The sequence below is a fragment of the Myxine glutinosa genome, chromosome 11 (genome assembly GCF_964187855.1).
Source record: "Myxine glutinosa chromosome 11, kmMyxGlut1.1, whole genome shotgun sequence".
Lineage (NCBI taxonomy): Eukaryota > Metazoa > Chordata > Myxini > Myxiniformes > Myxinidae > Myxine > Myxine glutinosa.
This window is the reverse complement of record NC_136271.1, coordinates 12,951,813-12,970,658: the sequence shown is the minus strand read 5'-3', so window position 1 is coordinate 12,970,658 and position 18,846 is coordinate 12,951,813. Positions and strand designations below refer to the sequence as shown.

General features: G+C 47.4%; 1 protein-coding gene across 1 annotated transcript in view; it reads right to left on the bottom strand.

The window, feature by feature from the left end:
• LOC137436080 (ankyrin repeat domain-containing protein 34C-like) overlaps window positions 1–18,846 on the bottom strand; it is an 80,658-nt gene that overhangs the window by 40,057 nt on the left and 21,755 nt on the right.

The following is an 18,846-nucleotide window of genomic DNA, read 5'->3' as shown; positions in this document are numbered from 1 at the left end:
TCTGTCTGGGCTAAGATAAGACGGTAATTAAGTGCCCATCTCTTCTGTGGCTTTACCTCACTGCCTTGTAATCTACCCCCTTTTCTCCACCACTGTAATTATACCCTCCTCCGGAGGTCTTGAGAACTGTACCCCTTGCGTCGTTTCCTCTTTCCCAGTCGTCGTGTCCTTTCTATCATTGATTTGGCATAGCGCGATTTGGTCAACGTCTGGGTGGAATCGGGGTCTAGTCGGGGAATAACTGTTCGGTCGCGGCAATACCACCGCTCGGTAAATAACATCTAAACCGCGTCCGTAACAATTGGTGTCAGGAGTGGGATTCGAACCTGGGACTAAATTTATTTAGCCCAAATTTTGGACACCAATTGTGTTATTACAGTAACAATTGGTGTCGGGAGTGAGATACGGACCCGAAGCGCGCTTAACGCGCTCAAAATTACAAGTCACCGAAATTTGATTTGTTTTACAAAAAACCCGAATTTTGAAAGTCGCGCTATGGGAGATCAAGACGGCTGGGTTCCGGTAGAGGAGAGTGAGGCAGGGTCGATCCAGGACCAAATTGAGGGACATGAGGAGAGCGAAGCAGTGAGGGCGGCAGGTTCGCAAAATGGCGTCCTCGCGCACGAGGTTACGGGCGCGCAAAATGGCGCCTCGCACATGGCTACGGCGACTGCGCCCGCGCCCGTAGCAGCGCCGCTGGTGGATTCGAACCTTTTTTTCCTGCAAATGAGGGCCCTTATGGGACAAATGGGAGACCAAATTGGAGGTTTGAAAAACAGTATAGAGGCTCAGAGTGAGCAAATGGGGGTAATGGGGTCCAATAGCGAGAAATTGAGGGAGGACATGGGGTCCAATAGCAAGAAATTGAGGGAGGACATGGGGGTCCAGATCGGAGGGTTAGGGAGTAGAATAGAGGGATTAGGAAACAAATTTGAGGGATTAGACAATAGATTAGGGGAAATACAGGAGGGGTTAACGGGGGTAGAAAACAGAATGGCCGCTCAAGAGAATCAAATGGAAGGGATGAAGAAGGGGTTAGAGGGGTTAGAAAACAGTATGGAAGGCAAATTGAGGGACATGAGGGACCAAGCGGAAAGGGAAGTTAAACAAATGGGGCAGCAGATAGAGGGGGTCAGAATGGGGGTAGAAACTAAATTGGATGCTCACAGGGAGGAAATGGAGCAGATGAGGGTGGCATCTGGGCAGGAGATGCAAGTGATGGGAGAGGAGATCAGAAGAGGTGTGAGTGAGGAGGTCGGAGGAGTGCGCGAGGAGGTGAGGCACTGTAAGGAGCGCATGGAGAAGGAGGTGAGAAAGGGGACTGTAAAATTGCAAGGTGGTATAGAGGAGTTGACGCTGGGAGTAGAACAGCTTACAGTGGGACAAAAGGAGTTGGGGGACCAGGTAAAGAAGAACACAGCGGTAATAGAGGGTTTAAAATCAACACAGAAGGAGATGAAAAAGGACGTAGGGGTAATTAAAAAAGAGTGTCAGACGGTACATGAGGACCAGACGAGGAAAATGAACAAGGTGGTAGAGGTGATGGAGGTTAAAGAGCGGGAGGTGCGGGAGCACATAGAAAAAAATAAGGTGGAGTTAGAGGAAGAACTTAAGGGGGCGCACGAGGAGATAAAGGAGGTGAAGCAGAATTAGAAGAAGTGGAAGAAGGGGTGAGCGAAATTAAGAAGCGACGGAGAGAGGATAAGAAAGAGATAAAAGAGGAAGTAAAAGAATTGGTCCAAAGTCTGTGTTCGGATCGTGATGATGTGCTCATTAACCGGATGAGGGATTCGCAGGTGATGGAGGAGAAGCGAAGAGAAAGAGGACCCGGTGTAAGTGGTGACCAATATGGTCGTGCGTATGATGCGCCAGGTGATTTAATAAGCTTGGGGGTCGAGATGGACCCGGGTGTTCGTGAGAGGCCGTTGGTGAAGTGTGCGACAGGTCTGGTGTGCGAAAAAGGAGGTGTGCGAGAAAGTCCGACTCTGGGGTGCATGAGGAAAGAGTGCGCTGTCAAAAGTAAGGAAGAGTGTACACCTGTGGTGAGTGTTACGGAGGAAGTAACGAAAGAGTGTGCGCAAGAGGGTGCGCAAGAAAGGTGTGTAACGGACGGGTGCATGAGGAAAGAGTGCGCTGTCGAGAGTAAGGGTGAGTGCGCTGTCAAGAATGGAGGTGAAAGTAGTGAGAGTGACACGGAGCGTGAGTTGGTTGTGACAGGTGAGCGAGGATGTACACCTGGAATGGAAGTATGCACACCTGGAATGGTAGAGCGTGTGTGGGAATGCACACTTGAGTTGGTCGTGAGGCACGTGGTTGGGTGTGCGAGTGAGAGCACACCAGTGATTGTCACAGAGGAGGTGACCGAGGAGGGGGCGCGAAGAGGTGTGTTGGTGAGGTGTGCGAGCGAAGAATGTGTGCCAAGGTGTTCGGTGGTCAGGTGTGTGACCAAGTCTGTGAGTGGAATGAGTGTACCTGGGTGTGTAAGAGAAGGTGCAATGACCAAGAGCAGGGAAACGGCTGGATGTATGAGCAAGAAAGGGGTAGCGTATGCGTGTAAGCATGCAGGTGAGGCATCGACGGTAACCGGGTTAGCGGTTAGAGCGACTTATAGCCGAATCGGGCCCTCGGTGCGTGCCGGGCTTCGCTTGCCGCAAGAACCAGCGGGGATCCGAGCCACGGCGGGTTCGAAAGGACCGCCGTATGCGATCCACGCTGGGCCTCGCTTTGAACGGCCGCGTCCATGCTCCACTAGGCGGAGCGGGCAGCCCGATAGGAAGGGTCGTCATGGCGACCACTTTTTGTTGAGGCATTTCCGGCAGGTCGAGATCGGGCCATGGGATGGCTCCGTGCCGAGATGGTGCGTGGGACCTCGGCCCGGGTAAACCTCCTTCCCTGCACCGAATGCGGGACGTATCCAGCCGCTGGCACCAAACAACCCGCATTCATGGCTTGGCTGTACGAAGCCGAGCTTTAGAAGTGAATTGGCGCACCGATAGGCAGTAGTAAGTAGACTGTAATGACGAGGATAGTGTTTTGGCCCCGAAATTAGAAAAACAAAATTTGATGATTGGCAAAGGTTTGGCAGTAATGATTGGCAGATGATGGGTAGTGATTGGCAAATTTTTGATTTGTTGAAATTTGATGTGCAAAATTGGTAGTGGGAGATGCCCCATGTGATGGGATCGCCAATCCACCATCCCTCACAGATGGGGCAAATGCGCTATAGATTATGGGGTGTATGGCAGTGAAAACTAGCCCGGGTGGGTTAGGTTATATTGTTAGGGATCTAGAGATTGACATTAGGTAACGTTAAGGTTAGTTAGTGACTGGTACCTGTAGTGGGGACGTAGTAGCTTAGTGTTTGATAATGACGTGGGAGCGCTGAGTGTAAGGGAAGACGGAGAAGCGCAAGTTTCAGAGGGGAGTAGTTAGATGAGATGATGCTGTGTGAGAACTGGACAGGTGTGTGGAGCAGTGTATGAGTAGTGAGTGTTGTGGATCAGCGCGAATGCGCTTGGGGGAGAGAAGGGTGCAGGCGGCACCAAGTATGAGAGCACAGGTGTGCAAGTACAGGTGTGTGAAATATATGGAGCAGAGAATGAGTGGTGGGAGAGAGTTGGAGTAAGTGGTACGGAGTGGTGTGCATGGTGCGAAGGTGTGGATGGGGGAAGAGTGGACCCCTTTTCACGAGTACCCGGGGAGGGTAGTTTAAAGAATAGTTAGAAGGTATAGGTAAATTGTGGTTGGATATTGGCATTTGTGGTGCGGTTGCAGAATGGTATTGTGGATGGGTGCATTGGTGTGGTGAAATTGGCTGGTCGTGTGGCCTGTTAGTATGAGTGTGAATGGTTGGGCACTCCACCACTGTGAGGATGTCGGCCAGGTGAGGCCGCAGGTGGGCTCTGGGAGCCGGTAGTTGTGGATGGGGCCCGAGGATCCGGAGGACGGACCCGGGTAGCCCAGTGCCAGAGGGCACCGAGGGGTGACAGAGCCAGGAGGGGCCTTCCCCAGTTAGTTAGGTTAGGGTGAGGAGCTAGGTAAGCTCGGGTGGCAACTGCAGTGGTGGAGGTGTACAGGTGGGTAGACCTGCTGGGAGAGCTACACGTCGCAGCCCAGAAATTGTGCAAGGGCACCGGGAGATGAATTGGGGGAGTGAGACCCCAAATTGAGAAGCACCACAGTTTGGTCAATGGGAATTGGTTTTTAGAACCCATAGTGTAAGTTGGCCAATGGATTGGCAGGGAAAGACCCCGGGTAATGTAAAGTTGTTAAAGCCATTTAGGAAATAGTTAGGATTGATGAACCTGTCGCACCATACGCAGCCACTTACCTGAGGTGATGATGATGACTCCACACCTGTGTTTTCTTTGTTTTGTGTTGCAGGAAATGAGAATTGCCGTTTGGATTTGTGAGACGCATCACGACGTGGATAAGACATTGGGTGATTCCATCTCTCCCTCCTTAGGAGGGACTGATGATGAATTGGTGATGGCAGATTTTGATGTTGAGTTGGAGATGGCAGATTTTGATGAGAGTTGGAAATGGCAAATTTGATTGGTTAGGAGGGAGAGAAGACGAATTTGGTTTATGGGAGGAACGGGGAAGACAGTAGGGACGTTTGTTGATGTGTAAAGTAGATGTTTATGGGTAGTGTTGTGTTTTGTGGATACAGTAAGGGGTAAGGGAGGGGCAATGTAGGTTACCTGGTGGGGGGGGGGGGGGGGCGTACGGTAGGAACGTACCTGTCTCACCTGGTTCCCATGTGCCCCCAGTGTGCATTACCTTGTATTGCATGCACTTTTGCGCCCTTACCACCTTACTCACTTGTCATCTTTTGTCTCCCACCTCCGAGGATCTGGCTTTGGGGCAGAGAGAGAGGAGAGAGAGGTGCTGGCTACGCAGTTGTGGGCCTGTACTTCCGCTGCTTGCTGCCTGGATCGATACACCATATAGACCGCAATTTTTGTGGCCGCCCACAATGGACCGCAGTTCTTTTGCGGTCAAGCACCACGCGTGGATGGACCTCTGGGTCAACGTGGCACCTATGCCATGCAGGTGAACCACTTTTAGTTGGCCCCCCTGACGGCCACAATTCAGAAATGGACGCGGTTGGCGCCTTTCTTTATTTCTAAAGAAGCCAGAAGGCCAAGTGCACTCCATGAAGGCAAGACCAGTGGCAGAACATCGGCCGGCTGTGACACCACCGGTGACCATGGACACTTAATTGTGCATTTTTATGAACACTTTATTGGTGCACCGGATGGTGCTGACTGTGCGTAATGGGGTGGTGCTTTTGGTGCTTGGACGGGGTGCTCTGCACATTATTAAAGGCCGTAGGGCCACAGGACACTCGTGGGTTGGTGTATCGATGCTGGCATGCGTGCTCTCCCTATGCATAACATCTGCATGTGTTCCTCAAAGAACAGGTCCTGGATCGTAGTGTAAATATCAGTGTTGTATAAATAATGCTCCCTACCGGCTGTATGTTGTTTGAGGATGCTTTCCGCGATTCGGTTATCCTGTGGGTGTGTTTCTGTTAGGAGAAGGGTGCAACGTCGCAGGAGGACATATTTACTCATTTGTGAACATCTGTAAAACTGTCGCACTCAGGGTTGAGTTAATAGTAGAGGGAACTACATCTGAGTGCCACACTAAACTAGGTAAAAATTTATCGGGTCGGGACGCCCCGAGGTAGAGCAGGGTGCAATGTTGCGGATATGGGATTTGCATCCATCCATATCCGCTTGTAAATATTCCCCTATTTCCTCAATACTTCCCAACTATCCCCAATCCCCCATTCCCTAGTCCCATTTTCTGTAAACAACACTCTGTAGACCCGACCTCCCCCTATTTCCCACATTAAATGTCGTGCCCAGGTTCACCGCATCTCATGTAAGACAACTATAGGACATCTTGCTAGTTATTCTTAGTCTATGTCAGTTAAGGACTCGTTTCCATTAATTCTGACCCTTCGTTGCACCAGAATGTGATTGTATGGCACCGTTAGGAAGTTTAGGACCTCCCGATACCTCCCCGCAGCTCTTCCTCACGGTTCAGCAACAACAACAACAACAACAACAGCAGCGGCAGCGGCGGGCGCGGGAAGTGCGCGTCCTCACTCCGGCTTGGTTGGTAGGGGGTGTTGGGAGGGAACCAGGCCTTCCCAACGAGCCGCCATCGAACATGTGCTCGACGGGGTTACCAAATAGGGGCTCCCTGTCAGCTCCTCGTCAAGGGCGGAGCCCGGTAACCCCCGCACCCAATGGAAGCGGCGGACCGGCCCCAGTGGGGCGGAGCCAACCAGCCGAGGGCGTGTCACTCCCCGCTGAGCATGCGCAGGGAGAGGGAGGTGACGTCAGATGTGCGCTGAGCTTGAAGCAAGAAAGACGTCCCTTCCGAGCGCTGTGAGGCCTCCCCGCATCTTCTGGACCGTGCTTTATCCTGTCCCCGAGCCAAGGTGCACCTTGTGCTATCGACCTACCTGTCCCTTCCTGCCATCAATCCCTGTGTAAGTCCGCCTTGTTCCGTTTGTCTGTGGTCTGTCTGGGCTAAGATAAGACGGTAATTAAGTGCCCATCTCTTCTGTGTCTTTACCTCACTGCCTTGTAATCTACCCCCTTTTCTCCCTGTAATTATACCCTCCTCCGGAGGTCTTGAGAACTGTACCCCTTGCGTCGTTTCCTCTTTCCCAGTCGTCGTGTCCTTTCTATCATTGATTTGGCATAGCGCGATTTGGTCAACGTCTGGGTGGAATCGGGGTCTAGTCGGGGAATAACTGTTCGGTCGCGGCAATACCACCGCTCAGTAAATAACATCTAAACCGCGTCCGTAACAATATATATATATATATATATATATATATATATATATTGTTATGGCCCAGGGTTCAGGTCTACGATGAGGGGGTTAGCCTCCATTCCCTCCCGAACTTCCCGGACCTGAGGCTGCCGCGCACAAATAAGTTCGTACTTCAGCAGGTTGCGAACCAGCAACTACGAACGCCAATTGGTCCATCGCGCAATAGCAGGGTCCAACCGTCTAACACCGCTTACCTGTACCACTTGACGGTTTAAATTGGGGAAAGTACCTTCCCTCCAGCGGTGTACCACTTTCCTTTGTTACTGGATGGAAATTTAGACAGCTGAGCAACCGTTTGTACCTGCTGGGGTTATGCTAATTTTGTTACGGCCGATCGTTACTCTGGGTGTGAGCAATGGCGGACCAATGGAAGAAAAGACATTCATGGACAGAGGGAAAGGAAACGTTTAACGATTAGATTTATTTACAAGTATTTACAGTGCAACTTATCGATAGGAAAGAAAAAAGGAGAAGAGGCAGAAACTTAGCTTCATTTACGCCTTATGACGATTACTACGAATAAACACAAGACGTGCGCCCATCACACATTCACGGGAGAGGGAGGGGAACGAAGTTGGGATTCTGTTAGCAAAATGGTTACGATTTTACCAGATGCTTCTCGTGATGACCATTGTCTGGACCTCACCATCGAGCACCAGGCTGGCAAATGGCAGTCCCCAAAATGAGCAGGTGATCTCCAGCATGAAGACGAGCAGGAAAATAATCCTCAGCACAAACTTGAGCAGGTAAAAAATGTTGGGAACTCGGCAGAGTGAGCGCGTCGGGAACTGTGCAGGAAAGAGACAATACACATGGAGAGATAGAGAATGTCGTGGCCTTGTGCAGAGTAATAGAGTCCATCATGCACATGTCCAGTGAGAGGGAACAAAGTCAAGGGCTTTCTATCCAGCAGAGAGCGTCATGCAGGCACGTGAAGAGAAGAGAAAGGGTCCGACCAAGAGTGTCATGCACATGTGAAGAGAAAGAGAAAGAGAAAGAGAAAGAGAAAAGAGAAAAGAGAAAGAGAAAGAGAAATAGAAAGAAAGAGAAAGAGAAAGAGAAAGAGAAAGAGAAAGAATCAAGTCTGCCATGCCTTTTTGTTAAGCCCTGGCAAGGGTGGGTGTTTTCCGGGTTGCCGATTGGTGGAGCTTGTCACCCTCCCCTCACAAGCCCTCTCAAAGTTCCTCAGGCCCTGACTGGTGGGACATAAGACTACCCCATCTCGTGGACTCCAGCATGACAGGTAAATTTAAGCACGCACTTGGCTGGTGTGCTTTTAAGCCTGCATGCACTGCCTGGAAAATTATCCCTTATAAGGCCTGTCTTTCCCTCCCCAACACGTAACGACACAATAACCCATAAAAAGTAACGGGACTAAGATAATGTTCTGCTATGAAATAACTATTCTAAGGGACCTGTATGGTGGTTGCCATTACTTCTCAGCGGTTTCCCAAAACCACAGCAATATATATAGAAGTAACTTGTTGAGAAGTAACTCTGAGCCTAAATGCAACATGACGTTGATGTCCTGCACAGTAATTATGCCAACAGATTACCTCCAAACAAGGATGGCATCCATGTGGCTCTCAGGCTTTGATGACTGACATGTATGGTCACAAATACATGAAAGCAGAGTGGACGAACCAGATTTACTCCTTATTATGGGCTCGCCAGGATGACCTGTACTGGTGATCAACAGGGTCGAGACAATGCGTTCAAGTGGCAGACGCTGCTTGTCACTAACAGGTCGTGCAGCATCAATAACAGGTCGTGCAGCATCAAGTTGGGGTGGTTTGAAACGCGCGCGCGCACACACACACACACACACACACACACACACACACACACACACACACACACACACACACACACACACACACACACACACACACACACACACATATATATATATACTGTATATATATATATATATTGTTGCGGATATGAGGATTGTGTTTTTTTTTATTGTGTGCTTTATTATTATTATTGTTTATTCTGCGCCTCCTGCCTCCGGAGTTGTGTAAAGGTAAAAAGGGCGTCTCGGTAATTAGTCCATAAAGCATCCACGTCAGCCAATCATAGAATACCCCTGTTCGATAGCTTATATCTTATTATGTGTCTTAGGGTAAGGCTGTGTCTCCCATTAACTTAAATACTCCATTGTACCAAGTGAAATAAGAATAGGTCCCCTTTCATTTCATTTCGATGGCCAACTGCATTTTGGGCGGTTTTCTCTTCAACCACCATTGGCCACGAGGCAGGGTTGGGGAAGAAAGGCGGGTCCCCACCTCGTCAGAGAGGGGAGGAGTGAGCCAGCCCCACTCGACCAACCATGAACAAGGGGTTTGGCTTGAGAGGGCGGAGAGAGAACGTTTGGGGGAGGTTCGCAAAGGTTGAGGGGCGGGGCCTATATAACCCACGGCGGGGCGTTCCCCAAGGAGTTGAGTCCAGGAGATGAGCTTTGACAGAGTTGAGACAAGGAGGGAGGAGACAAGAGCTGGGTCGTCAGAGCTGAGCTGTGTGCTTGAGCCACCGAGACTGCATCTACAGCAGCTTGAGCCACCGAAACTGCATCTACAGCAGCTTGAGCCACCGAAACTGCATCTACAGCAGCTTGAGCCACCGAAACTGCATCTACAGCGGCTTGAGCCACCGAAACTGCCTCTACAGCAGCTCGAGCCACCGAAACTGCAGCCACAGCAGCGTGGGGCCTGGACGGCAGTTTGGAGCAGGGCCGCGAAGGAACGGCGGCTGCCCAACGAGCCGATCGTGCTGCAGGACCAGTTGGACCTCCCTATCCCGCCAGCCATCCACCTGCCATCCCTATCATCATTCCCCGTGTAAGTGTGTTCGTAGTCTGTCTTTTGTCTTGTCCCTGGGAATAAGTTAAGCCTGTTAGGTAAGCTAGTAATTTTCACTGTGTCATCTGCGTCTCATGTCCCCTGTAAATAAACGTGACTGCTTTCTTTTTGCTTATATGTGTGAATAATAATAAACCCAGTTACTCTTCTGTACGTCTTCTTCCTCTTTGCATTCGGTCGCTTTAGAGTTTTCCAGATTGAGCAGCTGCGGCGCGATACGACCAAAGTTTGGGGTAAATCGGGTTTTAGTCGGGGAATAACTGTTCGGTCGCGGAGCCTCCGCTCGGCAAATATAACATCTAATCCGCGGTCCGTAACAATATATATATATATATATATATATATATATATATATATATATATATATATATATATATATATGTATGTAAATATATAAAGTGCTCATATCCTCATCCTCATCTCCTCATCGTCCATATCTCCTCATCCCAATATCCTCATATCCCAATATCATCCCACTATTCACGGGGGATATGTTCCTGGAAAATCCGCGAATACCTGGGCATTGTATCAATGGAAAAAGGGGGGATAGGTTCCCGAGTCGTGAAAAGCCGCGAATAGTGATGACCAAACCGCGAATGGCGAGGCAAATCCCGAGAATGTCGACGATAATCCGCGAAGGTCGATGAAAGTCCCGGAAATGGCGAGACAAAACCAGTGAATGTCGACAAAAATCCACGATGATCGATGAAAATCTTGTGAATGTATGTCGTGACATTGTTTCAATAGGGAAAAAGGGGGATACGTTATTTGTTCCCGGCGGTTGCTCATTCATAGAGGGAAATTTTTAATGCTTAAAATGTTTTTGACCGCAAATGCACATGATTAGAGTTTCACAAAAAATGTGTACAAATTTGAAAAAACGACAACACCAGGTACTATTTCCAATTTATTGAAGGAATGTGCTTACAGTTTATTGAAAGTGCTTAACCATACCGTACCGTGAGAGTAAAAAAAAACACAATACCATCATGTACCGTTTAAAAAATATTATTTTATGAACATGCAACTTTTAAATGATGATGGTGATGATTATGATGGTGATGAATAAAAATCCCATGAATTCCTCGAACTTTGAGGGCGATCCAAATGATGGTGCAGCAAATTTGTGCACTAAGGGAGAGCCAGGAGAGGTAGGAGAAGGTGAGGATGCTGAGAGGACACTGAGAGCAATGCAGGAGAGGGTGTTGATGGTCTTGAGGTGTTGGGAGCAGGGCTGAAGAAATGGGTAATGGGGGAACTGCCTGACAGATTGCCCAGCATTTTGATGTAGCTCTTTGTACGGGAGCAGCACATCATCCAAGCCCCTCTTGAACTTGAGGTCCCTTTCCACAACTGGGTCAGCATCTAACACCCTGTCGGCAAGTGCCCGCATGTCCTGCAGCAACATGCCCAGGAACTGGTCTGTGAGGTTGGACCTCGGCACATCTTCCTCATCACTGTCCGCCTCCTCCTCCTCAAAAACCTTCGGAATGGTGTCCAACTCATCCTCGATGGGAACAGTTCGATGGGTTTAGGGAACAGTTCAGAATCATGGTTTTCAGCATGAAGTCCCTCGTCTGCGTGTTGTCCTCGATCCATATTCTGAGAATCTTCTCCATCCTTTCCATGTGGACATTCCGGGCATGGGTGACCACCTTCGTATTTGATACAGTGCTTGCTGAAGCTTTCTCACGAATCGCCTTCTCCTTCTCCTTCTTCCATATGTAGCGAACAGTGGATTTGTTGACGCCGTAATGCCTGCCCACAGAAGCCGCACTCTCTCCTCTCAACAGCCGGTTGAGCAGCTCCACATTCTGGCTCAGGCACATCACTATCTTCTGCATCTTGGAGGTCGACGCATCTTCAGCACTGGTCTTGCGCTTGGGAGCCATGATTGAATGATGATCATCATGCAGGATGACGATAATTGGCGATTATCGATTTTTTTTGGAATGAAAAGCAGATTTGTTTTTTAACTTCTTTAAAAATGGTCTTTTTCCCAAGATAAAGATCATAAAGAACAGACTAAGAACAACAGTGAATCAAGATTGTCTCTCGTGGCTCGCATTGTTGAGTCTCAAGTATAAGTTGCAATGTGAATTGGATTTCATAGATGTGATTAAAATATTTTCCTCTTGGAGAGCATGTAAACTCACCTTGTTGCAGTTCATGTGTATAGTTTATGTATACTGTGTATGGCACATTATATTCCATTAGATTATTTGCGATATATGAAACATTTGTTTTGTTTTTCATGTTTTTTTTAATGTTGAAGGCTCCAGTTATGGGCTATATAATCCTCTTTGAGGCAAGGCCTTAAATAAAAGAGCTGCATTGATAGAAAAGTGAAGAAAGAGAGAATAGTCTGAGAGTTTTTCAGGAAGTACATGGATGATTTAAACCTCTTTGCACCGAAATTGGCAGAACAACTGAAATTAGTGAAACATTTCTCTGACGACATCCAAATGGAATTTGGCCAAGATAAATGTGCCAATTGCACATTTATACAAGGAAGATCAACAAAAATGGACGACATAAAATCCACCTAGATACAACAATATGGGAGCTAGACAACGAAGCATCATACAAATACCTTGGAGTAGGAATGGGCCACCAAATTTGTCATAAAAAATACACAAAATAATTACCGAAGAATACCTGTGTAGAAGAAACGAAGCTGATTCTGAAAACATATCTCACCCCCAAGAAACAAAATCAAATCCATAAACCAACTCGCAGTATCAGTTTCCAGTACAGCTGTGGAATAGTAAACTAGCCACAAGTGGAAGTCAACAAGTTAGACATCAAAAAAAGAAAACTCCTTACTATCCACAAAATGTTTTACAAAAACCAGTGCATCCCGAGAATGCCGAGACGAGAGGGAGGGAGCGGCCTGATGGAACTCAACCAGGTGCACAGAGAAACAGTGTAGGACTAGCTGAGCATGTGAAATGCTCAACAGACTATCGGATGTAATTTGTAAACAAACATGAACACAACAAACCTGAAAAAGTATCCCCAACTCACCTTGCAAAGAATTTCAAAAAAACAGGTGCGAATAGAAGATGCCGCACAGGAAAATGAAAAAGCAACAAATACAGCCCCAGCAATTGCAAAAAAACAACAAAAAAAGTATATAAAAAGAAATATCATGAAATATACACCAACACCTGGGAGAATGACCAAAGAGCAGGAAAATACAAAAAATAATTGGACAGAGTGGGGATAGACAAAGAAGGGTCGTCACGTCTCTTCAAAGCTGTCCCCGCGCGCACGCTTTCGAAGTTAAGTAATTTTTCACAATTGTGTTTTTGGCGAATCTGTATCTTTCTTTCGGTGTATGTACCTATTGGGGTGACTTTAATAGGTTTCTCGGTGTTGGTTTTTCATACCTGTGTACAGAATCGTCGTTTTTTTCGTATCGTGTATTCTGAGGCCTAGTGTAGTGCTAGTAGGCTACCGTGTCAGCCCTTGGCTTGAGGCTTTTTTTTTGTCTCAGCGGTTCTTCGATCGCGCTGCAAATTGCTTTCGGTCTCTGTTTTTCACGGTCTTTTCACCCCATACTTCCTTGTTTTAAAATCTCAAAAAAAAAAAAAAAATTTTTTTTTTCCTTCCCTGTTCTTATCCGTTTGTTTCTTTCTTATTTGTTCGTTCGTTCTTCGACCACGTTGTTCGTGATCATGTGATCACGTTGTTAAAAAATGTTTCATCTGTCCCCTGAATAACTTTATTTTGTCATATTCTATAACACCTTTTTCTTCTTCTTCTATAAAAGGATGCTTTCGACTTGCTCACCAAATCTATTCATTCCAAAAAAAAATTCCATCTCTTACAGTGCATCTTTCATTCATTCCCTAATCTCTCCAGAACTCCACCCATCCTTCCGTGTCCTCAAATGTATTTTTGACTCGAATGTCTCAAGAAACTCATTTTGCAATAAATGTTCGTTTCCCATTAATCGTACACTTTTCAAAATCCAATCTCACCCCTTCATTCCAAATCTTCCCCATCACCCATCCCTTTCAAATCTTCCCCCTTGCCCCTCCCCCCCAAATCTTCCCCATCACCCATCCCTTTCAAATCTCCCCCCCTGCCCCTTCCCTCCTAAACTCCCCCCACTCCCCTCCCCTCCGAGACTCTCCCTCACTCCTCCCCTCCTAGACTCCCCTCTCACCCCTCCTCCTCAAAGCGTCCTCCCCGCTTCTTCCCCCTTCCACTTTCACCTTCTTCTCCCTCAACCTTCTGCCTCACTCTTCCCCCTCCTCAAATAACACCTCACTGCGCCTCACCCAATCACCATCAAACCTTTTGTCTGCCCCATTCTTCCCTTTCTCCAAGCTATTCTGTAATCTCTGACACACCTTCAACAGCTCTCCCTACCTCTTCCTCCTTTTCCACATCTTACCCTACCACCCCCCCCCCCCCCCGTTCTGTATCCGATGCTCCCCCTTCCTCTTCCTTAACAGTATGGACCTCAAACATCCGGGGCCTTCGCTCAAACTTAACTGATCTCTCCATACAGGTTGCTTCTGACAAACCAGACGTGATCTGCTTAACAGAAACTTTCCTCCTTCATGATGTCTCTGATCCTTTGGTATCTTTCCCAGGTTACTCCCTCCTCCGGTATGATAGACCTGAGCCTCGTCCTGGAGGTGGGGTTGCTATCTTTATAAAAAACTCTCTTCCTCACTCACCCTGCACTGCCCTCTCTCCACCTCACCCCCAGGAATACCTTTGGCTACGGCTTCCCCTTCGCTCCCACCTTTTGTTCATATGTGTGTTGTACCGTCCACCAAACAGTGATGACTCCATCTACATCTCGCTGTCTGATAATATGGACCAACCTCTATCGACCCATCCGAACTCTCTCTTCCTCATATGTGGTGATTTCAACTGTCACCATGCCAGTTGGCTGGGGGTGGGTACCTCTCTCACCAGCCATGGCTCTTCAGCAAAGGACTTCTGCGACTCACTGGGACTGACACAATCTGTCAATTTCCCAACCCGGATCTCAGTCAACGGAGCATCTTCTCTTCTGCACTTGGTTATGACTAACTTCCCTGAAAATGTCTGCTGCTCTTCTTCTGCTCCAATCGGCTCTTCTGATCATGTGCTTGTTAAAGTGGACATCTCTCTGACCATTCTCAGAGAGCCTCCTCAGCATCGACGAGTCTGGCATTTCACTCAGGCCAACTGGCACGGTCTTCAAGCAGCCATCAATCATCTGGACTGGTCTCCCATCTCTACTGCCTCTGACATCAACTCATCCTGGGAATTCTTCCAAAGTAAATTGCTCTCTCTCATGCACAGATTTATCCCATCTCGTCTTCAGTTGTCATACCCTTCCTCCCATCCATGGTACACGGATTCTTGTGGTGAGGCTATTGCCCAGAAACAACTTGCTTTCGTCTCCTGGAGAGCAAATCCAACGGAAGGAAATCTCATTTCCTTTCACAAAGCCCGAAACAAGTGTGTGTCCACCCTCAGGAGAGCCAGGAACCAACATCTCTCCGTTCTCAGGACCGAACTCTCTTATCTGTCTCCCTCTTCCAAATCCTGGTGGCATCTGGTCAAATCTGTTTCTGGTGTTTGTTCCCCCTCCATCCCCTCCCTCACCTCAAATGGCCACACGGCTGACTCCGCACGTGAAAAAGCTGAATGCCTCAACTCTGTGTTTGCCTCTAAATCTTGTGTCCCAAACCCATCCCTCTCTGTACCCACCGTACCCAGTCGTACCCAGCTGCTCCTGGACTCTGTGTCCTTTTCTCCTGACAAGGTGGAAAAGTTTCTGTCAACCCTCGACTCTGATTCTGCAACTGGACCTGACGGCATCAGCCCACGGGTCCTAAAATCATGTTCTTCCGCTCTTTCACTCCCTCTCTCTGTTCTCTTCACCCTCTCTTTTGCTCAAGGTCATCTTCCATCTGCTTGGAAATCTGCCAACATCACCGCTTTGCACAAAAAAGGTGCAAAAACAGATCCCAGCAACTACAGACCAATCAGCCTTCTCCCAATTATCAGCAAAGTCATGGAATCCATCATTGCTTCAGATATGAAATCTTTCCTCCTCTCCAATGGCTTGATCTCTGATCATCAATTTGGTTTCAGACCTGGACACTCCACTCTGGACATGCTGCTTCTGCTTTCTCAACAATGGATGGAGGTCCTCAATGCCAAACAGGAAATTAGAGCAGTCTCCCTTGACATATCACGTGCCTTCGATACGGTCTGGCACCCTGCTCTGCTCACCAAACTCTCCTCTTTTGGTATCCATGGAAATCTCCACGCATGGCTGGCGGACTTCCTCTCTAGTCGTAGTCAACATGTGGCCCTGAATGGGTTTCTCTCATCTCCTCCTCCTGTTCAGGCTGGAGTTCCCCAAGGCAGTGTTCTGGGCCCTGTGCTTTTTCTGGTCTTCATCAATGATCTCTCTGACTCTCTTGAAAATCCTCTCTATCTCTTTGCTGACGACTCTACTCTCTGTCGCTCCATTCTTCATCCCTCAGATCGGCAGTCTGCAGCCTCCTCACTCTCTGCAGACCTTGACAAAATCACAGACTGGGCAAACAAGTGGAACATGTCTTTCAATCCTGACAAATCTCACACTCTTACGATGTCTCTCCAAAAAGACCGACTGGACAACCCTCCCATCCACTTTCTGAATAATCCTCTCCAAGAAGTTCTGTCACTCAAGCTTTTGGGTCTCACTATCTGCCATGATCTTTCCTGGGAAAACCACATTTCAAATCTGGCCTCCAAAGCCAGTCGCCGACTGGGCATCCTCCATCATGTGAAGTCCTTCCTTGGCACACCTGAGCTCCTCACCACATACAAGGCTTTCATCCGCAGCTCAATGGAATACTGCTCTCCCCTATGGGCTGGTGCTCCTGCCTCACACCTAGCTCGCCTTCACGCTGTTGAAACCAAAGCATTCAGAATCATTGGAATCTACCGCGATGAAGCTAACTCCAAGGGCCTCTCACTCACCGCAGGAAGGTTGGAGGTCTTTCCGTCTTCTACCGACTCCTCTCTGGCCTTGCCCCCCCAGCTCTCTCTGGGCTCTGTCCCGCAAATATTCCTACAGATCGCACAAGATCTGCCTGCAACCCTCTTATGGTTAAACTGCCAAAATCAAGACTCTCTGCTCACCTTCACTCCTTCATTCCTCTTTTCTCCCGCCTCTGGAACAAAGTCCCTCACTCTCTTCAATCCCACTCCACCCTCCAAGTCTTTAAAACAGCTGTTCACCACCATCTCTTATCTTCCCCCATCCAAAACCTTGATCTTTTCTACCCCCGCTAATTTCACCCCAAATCCACTTTTTTGAAATCCCAACTTCTGTCCAGGAAGTCCTTGGTGTCCTTGTGTTTTATACTTCTCCCCCCCCCCCCCCCCTTCCCATGCCTCCTCCCCCCGGGCCCTCTCCCTTCCACACATCTCCCTGCTCTCGGATGTTGTGTTTGTGTGCTTCCTCTTCTCTCCCCATCTTGTCTTCCGCTCCCTCTTTTTGGGTATTTTGTTTGTCTGGTTGATTTGTTTGTGAAGTAAATGTTAGCTCTTTCACGAGCCTCGATTCAGTATACAAAAAAAAAAAAAAGGGTCATTCATTGGAATGACTAAGAAGAGATCAGCTTCAGTGAGATCAGTGACGGAAAACGAATCATAATAAATGCCCAAGATCAAGGACATGACACCAATTAATTTAAATTAAAAAAATGGTGGGACTGAGCCAGACTGTACAAATGTATATTCTGCATGACAGAAACAGAAAGTACCAGTCACCTGTTCTCGGGATGCAAAAAACTTTTGTGTGCGTGTGTGTGTGTGTGTGTGTGTGTGTGTGTGTGTGTGTGAGTGTGTGTGTGTGTATGTATGTGTGCGCGTGCATGCATGTGTGTGTGTTTGCTCTTTCTCATCTTTCATTCTTTCTGCCACTAATGTGCAAGGTCTTTGTCTCTCTATCCCTCTTTGCTACTTTATTTGTCTGTAAACCTGATGCTGTTCTGTTACGTGAGCATGGAATTTTATTCACAAAAAATAAATAAACAGAAAAATATGGCATAATAATTATCAAAGCCAATTAAGGTAAGAAAATAAGAATATACTTTAAAAAATCAGCACTAAAATGTCTAAAATTAAACTGCCTGAAAAGTTGAATCGGACCTTTGCACCCAATTAGTTTTGGCATTTTCCTGAACAAAAAATGTAAATGAGGTTGATTAAGAAAATGTAAATGTGATGTAACAAGTGATGTTGCAGGTACTGCACTAGGATGTGTGTGAGTTACACAAATGGGGCTGTCAGGAATAATAAAACGCAAAGGTCGATCAATATTCAAAAGGAGGTACAATAGGGACTACAGATCAAAAAAGGAGGCACAATAGGGACTACAGATCAAAAAAGGAGGAAAATATGGAATGCAGATCAAAAAAAGGAGGCACAATAAGGACTGCAGATCAAAAAAAGGAGGCACAATAAGGACTACAGATCAAAAAAAGGAGGCATAATAGGGACTACAGATCAAAAAAGGAGGAAAATATGGACTGCAGATCAAAAAAAGGAGGCACAATAAGGACTGCAGATCAAAAAAAGGAGGCACAATAAGGACTACAGATCAAAAAAGGAGGCACAATAGGGACTACAGATCAAACTACAACGACACTCTTTGACGTCACGATGTCCACCGATATGCCTCTGCCCACATTATTACATCATTATAATACTCGTACCAAGTTTGATTTAAATCCAATCAGCTGTTCTCAAGTTATCACATTTTTACCTGACATAACCTCGGACCTTTGGCCTTTGACCTCGGGACCCCAAAATCGAACCAGTTAATCTTTACATCATAATACATATCTGTACGAAGTTTGAATTTGATCACTTCCGCCGTTCTCAAGTTATAGACCCATTAATACTTTGACCTTTGACCTCTTGACCCCAAAATGTAAACAGTTCATCATTACATCATTCTACAAAAGTGTACCAAAGTTAGTCAAAATGCCATCACTGGTTCATAAGTTATCGCGTTAACAGGATTTTTACCTAATATGACCTCTGATCTTTGGCCTTTGACCTCGTGACGCCAAAATCTAATCAGTTCATCTTTACCTTATTATACATACCT